Source organism: Cebus imitator, unplaced genomic scaffold (genome assembly GCF_001604975.1).
Source record: "Cebus imitator isolate Cc_AM_T3 unplaced genomic scaffold, Cebus_imitator-1.0 Scaffold197, whole genome shotgun sequence".
NCBI lineage: Eukaryota > Metazoa > Chordata > Mammalia > Primates > Cebidae > Cebus > Cebus imitator.
Genome location: NW_016107512.1, coordinates 2190596 through 2199186, shown reverse-complemented (window position 1 = coordinate 2199186; position 8591 = coordinate 2190596).

Genomic DNA, 8591 nt, shown 5'->3' with positions numbered 1-8591 from the left:
GGTCTTGCTCTGTTGCCCAGGCTGGAATGCAGTGGCATAATCATAGCTCACTGCAGCCTCAAACTCCCGGCCTCAAGCGATCCTCTAGCCTTCACCTCCCAAATAGCTGAGACTCTAGGCATGCCTGCCTAATTTTTTAATTTTTTTGGAAGGCAGCTATGTTCACCACTTACCACCAATGCTTTTAAAATTTTTTGTAGAAATGGAGTCACACTTAGTTGTCCAGGCTGGTCTTGAACTCCTGGACTTAATTGATCCGCCTCCCTCGGCCTCCCAAAATGCTGGGATTATAAGCATAAATCACCGTGCCTGGCCATCCATACATCTTTATATGAAACCAAGTCTTGTTTTCTGACTTCTGGTGAGATCTCACTTTCCCAGCTGTAAAGCAGGAACTCCCTGAGAGCAAAGCTTGTTCCCCCCACCTCAGAATTTGGGCACCCTGCAGTTAATGCCTGTGTCTCCCCTCTCAGACTGTGATTTGAATACTGGGAACACTCAGAAAGTGCAGGACTATTTACCTCTCTTTTCTGGACTGCACTGGGACCTGTTTGTCAGGCTCTGCTTCACTCTGACCCAGTCAGGGCTGGGTAGTTCTCCAATCCCTCATGTCTTTGCTGAATCAGGAAGTCCTCCCTCCATCCCAGATCAGGACCGGAAAGTTGGCCTTGAAAATGTAACTGGGCAGTTTAACTTCAAAATGCATTTTCAAACCTTTCTTTTCCTTTCTCGAGTCTCAAAATGTAACCCCAAAGCTTACTGTGAAAACCTTTTTTTCCCTCTTCTTCTTCTTCTTAAAATATAGCCTTGAAGTGTACTTTCTTTTTTTGTTTGTTTTGTTTTGTTTGTTTTGAGACAAGAGTCTTGCTGTGTCGCCTAGGCTGGAATACAGTGGCACGATCTCAACTCACTGCAACCTCTGCCTCCTGGATTCAAGCGAATCTTCTGCCTCAGCCTCCTGAATAGCTGGGATTACCAGCCTGTACCACCACACCCAGCTAATTTTTGTATTTTTAGTAGAGACAACGTTTCACCATGTTGGCATGGCACCTGACCCAGAAACTTCAAGTAGACCTCCAGGGATGACTCCTTTAGCAGCTGCTGGAAGGGCTGGACCATGACCCATCCAGGGGCTACTCTTTTTTTTTTTTGAGACGGAGTTTCGCTCTTGTTACCCAGGCTGGAGTGCAATGGCGCGATCTCGGCTCACCGCAACCTCCGCCTCCTGGTTTCAGGCAATTCTCCTGCCTCAGCCTCCTGAGTAGCTGGGATTACAGGCACGTGCCACCATGCCCAGCTAATTTTTTGTAGTTTTAGTAGAGACGGGGTTTCACCGTGTTGACCAGGATGGTCTCGATCTCTTGACCTCGTGATCCACCTGCCTCGGCCTCCCAAAGTGCTGGGATTACAGGCGTGAGCCACAGCGCCCAGCCTCAGGGGCTACTCTTGAGACAGACAGAGCAAGCCTGAAGATCCAGCAGCAAAACTCTGGAGAGTACCTCAAGGTGGCCAGTCAACAAGCTGGGCAGTGTTAAGATGAAGCCAGCCCATGCTCTAGGTGTACTGGGACCCAAGTTAGCCACTGGAACAAGATACACAGACATTGTACTCAGCACAATTTGTGCATGCCTTCCATATCAAGTTTTCCCTTTTTAAGCCCCTGCCTTCAACACCAAAATCAAAGTGCTTGCTTTGGATAGGAATCCAGCCACTTCCCCGTTACTATTTTTGGTTAATAAAATCACTTTCTTTCTACCAGACCTTGTTCTTTTTTTTGAGACAGAGTTTTGCTCTTGTTACCCAGGCTGGAGTGCAGTGGCATGATCTCAGCTCACTTCAACCTCCACCTCCGCCTCTTGGGTTCAAGTGATTCTCCTGCCTCAGCCTCCCAAGTAGCTGGGATTACAGGCACCCACCACCATGTCCAACTAATTTTGTATTTTTAGTAGAGACAGGGTTTCTCCATGTTGGCCAGGCTGGTCTCGAACTCCTGACCTCAGGTGATCCGCCTGCCTCAGCCTCCCAAAGTGCTAGGATTACAGGTGTCAGCCACAGCGCCAGGCCTGCTTGATATTTTGGATAGGAGCTGCATGACTGCAAACCCATCCTATCAGAGGACAAAGCCTCTTCCCCGATCCCCTTTCAACTCACTCTAAAGCCCATAGTCAGTATCCTCCCGGGCCCATCTTTCTCTCTTTCCCTGAGCAAGCATTTCCAGCTATCCTAACCATGGTATTCAGGGCCTGAGCTTTGGCACAACTGCTCTGGAGGCGCACGATGGGTCCTGCCAACACACACTTGCACACAGTCAAACAGCCAAAAGGTGGGGAACAATTGCTGGGTTTGGATTTCAGCCCTGGGGCCGCTGGCTCCACCTCCTGCGCTGAGGTAGGGGTGGGATGGGGAAGGAAGCAATCAGAGGGAGAGAACATTGTTTCAGGACCCAAAGGCCCCTGCCTGGCAGAAGGCCTCTCAAAGGCCGGACTACTTGGATGCGCTCGACTCCTTCCCAGCACTGACTCTGTCTATACCCTGGGGCCCCCACTTGTTGGGCTGACCATAACTGGCTTGGAGAGGCAATGACAGGCCAGAACAAGCAGGGACAGAATTATCCCTTACCTGGTGAGGACAAAGGCCAGCTCTGCATGCCCCTGGGTCTCCACGAAGTCTAGGGCCTACTGGTGCCTCTGCACCCGCTGTTTATTGGGGGCGTGTGGGGTAAGTGACTATGTCTGCCCTGCTGGGCTGTAGGTTGCCTGAGGTCAGGGCCTAGCACTTTTTTTTCATTTGTATTAATTCAGTCACTCATTCAACTCATATTTATTGAATGTTTGGCACTGAGTTGGAATGTGGGTGGGTCGATGGATGTGTGAATGAAGAGTGACGGCCCTTGTTCCCTGTTCTCTGGTCTCTGCACTCACATTTGGTAATGCACAAAACTCTCTGTGTGAAAAGGAGGCTAAGGAAAGAAGAGGGAAACCTGAGAATCCACTCTCGGGGTGAAGGGTGGGGAGGCCAAGAGAGATAAATCCTCATAAGTGGGGGCCCTGGAGGAGGGGTTTATTGATAAGACCTCAGAAAAATGCTCAGGAAAGTAGGGAATCCTGAGGGTTGGGGTACTGGCGTGTTCTGAGCCAGCATAGTTACTATTCATGTCTGGTGTGAAAGCCAGAAATGAGCCTCACATGTCTAGTGACCACCCAGAAAAGGAAGACCCTAGAAGACAGGCTTAGGAGAATCCTAAAGTCATGAGGCTGCCAGCTCAACCTGTTCCAAAATCCTCCAAGGAATAGCTACTAGGTTGCATGCTAGGAAGCAGAAATTAGAGCCAAGAGGTGAAGAGCGTCAGCCAGGGGCCCTCACTAGGTCTACCAGTCACTTTCCCAAGGGCAGGACAGTGATAAGAGCAGGGTCCCTGAAGCAGACTGCCTGGCTTCATCTCCCAGCTCTGTCACCTAACTAACTGTATGAACACAGGCAGATAATAGGAACTGTCTGTGCCTGTCTTCCCATCTCTAAACGGGGGTTAAGCATAGCACCTACCTCACAGAATTCTCGTGAGGGTGAAAAGAATTCATGGACGTGAGTGGTTAGACTGGTGCCTAGTGTATCGAATGTCTTTCTGTTTTACCAGTGAGGGCTTGGAGGGTCAGAGAGGTTAGCTGTCTCCTGAAGGCCAGCCAGCTGCAGACGATAGAGCTGGAATTTAAAGTGACTTCTAGTACTCTTGCCTTGACATCACACAGCCTGAGGAGTTACAGGAGTGACCCCAGGCTGCTGAGCTGAGGAGTGAGTTGATAAGAATGGCACAGTAGGAATGTTTCGCCTCTAGGCACACTGTGGAATGAGTGCTTGAGGGAAACAGATAGGCCTGAAGGCCGGGAGACCAGGTAGGAAATGCTTGTCATGGGTCTGGTGTGGTGAGGGGGATGCTGACAAGGACTGAGGCGGTGGGACAGAAGGGACACAGGGCCATGGGAGAAAGAGAACTGGACAATATTTGGTAGCCAGCTGGAATAAAATGGAGTTAGAGGAGGCTTTAAGGTTTTGTTTGTTTGTTTGTTTGAGACAGAGTTTTGCTCTTGTTGCCCAGGCTGGAGTGCAATGTCACAATTTTGGCTTGCTGCAACCTCTTCCTCCTGCATTCAAGTGATTCTCCTGCCTCAGCCTCCTGAGTAGCTAGGATTACAGGCATGTGCCACCACGCCTGGCTAATTTTGTATTTTTAGTAGAGATGGGGTTTCTCCTTGTTGGTCAGGCTGGTCTCGACCTCCTGACCTCAGGTGATCTGCCGGCCTCTACCTCCCAAAGTGCTGGGATTATAGGCATGAGCTACCACGCCTGGCCAAGGAGACTGTAATGTTGTAAGCTCTAGTTACCCAAAGAACAGTGGGGTTTCTGCCAAAAACAAGTGATTGGTGGGGGATTGTGTTAGTCCGTTTTCACTCTGCTGAGAAAGCCATACCGGAGACTGGGTAATTATAAAGGAAAGAGGTTTAATGGACTCACAGTTCCACATGGCTGGAGAGGCCTTCCACATGGCGGAAAGCAAGGAGGAACAAGTCACATCCTACATGGCAGCAGAGAAGAGACAGAATAAGGACCAAGTGAAAGGGGTTTCCCCTTATAAAACCAACAGATCTTATGAGACTTAATTACTCCCACGAGAATGGCATGGGGGAAATCGCCCCTATGATTCAATTATCTCCCACCAGGTCCCTCCCACAACACATGGGAATTATGGGAGCTATAATTCAAGTTGGGATTTGGGTGGGGACACAGCCAAACCATATCAGGGATGTTCTTAGAAACCCAAGCAGTGAGACAAGCCCTCTTTACTGGGTGATTTTTAAGTGGGGGTAGGGGATGTGCAAATTTCACAGAGACAGAAGCCTGGACTAAAGGATGCCTTTTATGTAAAGGGGCTAATAGTGGCTAGATTCCTGAAGACACCAGGACAGAAAGAATTGCTCAAAGGCAAGCCCCAGCACAGCCCAGCTCAGCCTCCCCGCATTGCTTCTGTTGCCAATCCCCTTTCCTGCTCCACTGTAGGAAACTGACTTTACCAGGGATCCCACAGTGCCTCCGCAACCTCTCACCTCAGCCCCTACTCTCTAACCTCCTGTACACATACCTCACTTTTACACACGCTCTTATTCTACCCATCACAGCAACCGTGTTAGAGAGTGGGGCTGGTGCTCTTCTCATTCTACAAGTGGGGAAACTGAGGCCTGAGAAGTTTATGAAACTTTTTCAGAATCACACAACCAATGCCAATCAGTGACCAGGTTCCAAATTCTATGCACCTCACTTCATTACACCATGCCTCCACTTCCAGAGATCTCAAGCAGATTGGAGCCAGAGGCACACACCTCCTTTTCCTCAGCAGATCCATAGACATCCCTTGGTTTCCAAGAGCATTCATTTTCCTTCTGGGAGTAATGGGATGGTAGCAGAAGGGAATGGAATGGAATAGAGGCAGTGAAAATGGACAGTGAGGGATGTGGCAACATTATGGATAAGCACCAAACATCAGAGCTGAAAACATCCTTAGAGACCGTTGAGTTAACTCCCTCTGTTTGCAAGGGAAACAGGCCCAGAAAGAAGGGACTTGCCCCACAGTTCACTGCGAAGGTTATGCCACTGCCTTTATTCTAGTTATCTATGACTATGTATAAAAAATCACCTCAAAGCCCCATGGCTTGAGATATTTTATTAACTGTCTGATTTCTGTGGGTCAGGGACGCAGTCAGGATTCAGCTGGGTGGTTCTGACTTTGTGTCTCATGTAGCTGCAGTCAGTTGGTGGCTGCAGGTGAACAGGCAGGGGCTGGAGCAGCTCAGGACTGTCTGGGCATCTCTCTTCATTTACGTACTCTCCAGACCTCTCCTTGTGGGAGCCTCTCCAGTGGGGCCAGCTTGGGCTTCCTCACAGCTTGGTGACTTCAGGGCAATCAGACTTATTACTGGTATCTCCAAGACAAGTGTCCCAAGACAATAAGGAGAAAGCTGTATCATCTTTTGTCATCTAACCTCAAAAGTCATATAACATCACTTCTACCATAGTTACAAGGCTGCCTAAAGTCAAGGAAAGGAAAATAGACTCTACCTCTCAATGGGAGGAGTGTCAGAGTCACACATTTTAAGGGAAACATGTGAGATCAGAGGTCTTATGGTAGCCATCTTTGGAAAATGCAGCCTGCTGCACCCTTGCACAATTACCTAGATCAATAGCATGGCCCGGGGAAAAGACAGGCCTGTGTTTGAACCCTGGATTCATCACTCACTAGCTTTATGACTCTAGGGAAGTCACCTAACCCCTGGTATCTTCTCCTACCCCATCTATAAAACTAAAATAATGAGGCCAGGCGCAGTGGCTCACGCCTATAATCCCAGCACTTTGGGAGGCCAAGGCGGGCGGATCACCTGAGGTCAGGAGTTCCAGACCAGCCTGGCCAACATTGTGTGAAAACCTGTCTCTACTAAAAATACAAAAATTAGTCGGGCATGGTGGCACATGCCTGTAATCCCAGCTACTCAGGAGGCTGAGGCAGGGGAATTGCTGGAATCTGGGAGATGGAAATTGCAGTAAGCTGAGATTGTGCCACTATACTCCAGCCTGGACAACAGAGTAAGACTCAGTCACAAACAAATAAACAAACAAATAAACAAATCCACTAGAATAATAATAATGCCTGTCTGGCAAGGTTGTGGTGAAAATGAAATTCAAGAACCTGGCTGTTTATTAATTAAAGTAGTATAAGGGATGGTGTGTTCACTGCTATTTATTTATTTATTTTTGACAAAGTCTTTCTCTGTTGCCCATGCAATAGCATTTTGGGAAGCCGAGGTGGGTGGATCACGAGGTCAGGAGTTCAAGACCAGCCTGGCCAATATGGTGAAACCCTATCTCTACTAAAAATACAAAAATTAGCTGGGTATGATGATGGGTGCCTGTAGTCCCAGCTACTTGGGAGGCTGAGGCAGGAGAATCACTCGAACCCAGGAGGCGGAGGTTGCAGTGAGCTGAGTTCGCACCACTGCACTCCATCCTGGGCAACAGAGAAAGACTCCATCTAAAAAAAAAAAAAAGAGCAAGCTAAATTCTAGACTTTATTCAGGTTTTGCCAGTTTTTCCACTATTGATGTTTTTCTGTTTCAGAATCCAGTTTGGGATAATATATCACACTTAGCTGCCTTCCTTCACATTCCTTCCATCAGGATCATCCTGGCTGCTGCATAATGGAAGACCAGTTAAGAGGCCATTGCAGAGCCAGGCGTGGTGGCTCACGCCTGTAAGCCCAGCACTTTGGGAGGCGGAGGCGGAGGCAGAGGCGGGCGGATGATGAGGTCGGGAGTTCGAGACCAGCCTGGTCAACATGGTGAAACCCTGTCTCTACTAAAAAATACAAAAACTAGCTGGGCGTGGTGACACATGCCTATAATCCCAGCTTCCTGGGAGACTGAGGCAGGAGAATCGCTTGAACCCGGGAGGCAGAGGTTGCAGTGAGCCGAGATCGCGCCATTGCACTCCAGCCTCGGTGACAGAGCGAGACTCCAACTCGGGGAAAAAAAGAAGAAGAAGCCATTGCAGTAGTCCAGGCAAAAGATAATGGGGTATTGAACTAGGGTGTTAGAAGTCACATGGTAAAAATTGGTCAGATTCTGGATGAATTTGAAGGCAGAGGCAATGGAATTTATAGGATATGGATTGTAGGAGAAAGAAGAGAGTCAAGCATGACCCCAAGATTTGGGGCTAAACAACTAGACAGATGGAATAGCCATTGGTTAGAATAGGTACAGCTGGAACACTATTTGGGCTGGAGATCAGGAGTTTGCAGCAGTCAGACAAATGAGTCTGGTACTACCAAATTTATTTTTAATTAATGAATTTATTTATTTATTTTCATAAGGACAGGGTCTCATTATGTTGCTCAGGCCTGAGTAACATAACTGAGGTCTCAAACTGCTGAGCTCAAGTGATCCTCCCACCTCAGCCTCCCAAAGTGCTGAGCTTACAGGCGTGAGCCACCATGCCCAGCCAGACACACGAGTCTGCATTTCAGGGAGAAAGCTTGGCTGGAAATACAAATGTGGGAGTCATTAAACTTATAGCTAGCATTCCAAGAAATTAAGCTGGATTAGATCATAAAAGGAATGAGTGAAAACGGAAAAGACAAGAGGTCCGAGGATGGAGCCCTGGGGCTGAGGAAGATGTTGGGAAGAGGAGGAGGAAGCAGAGGAGACCGAGAAGTGGTGGCCATTGCATTAGGTGAAGAAGCAAGTGAGTGATCCCAGAAACCCAGTGGCAAATGCAGATAACAGAGCCTTTGAGAGGAGGACTGAGAATTAATCACTGGATTTGGCAGTGGTGAGGGCAATGGTGATCTTTAGAGTGGTGATTCTGGAATGGTGGGGTGAGAGTGGGTTCAAGAGAGAATGAGAGGAGAGGAGGTGAGGGCAAGGAAGGTTTTCAGTAAAGAAGAGCAGACAAGGGCCGGGCGCGGTGGCTCAAGCCTGTAATCCCAGCACTTTGGGAGGCCGAGGCGGGTGGATCACGAGGTCAAGAGATCGAGACCATCCTGGTCAACA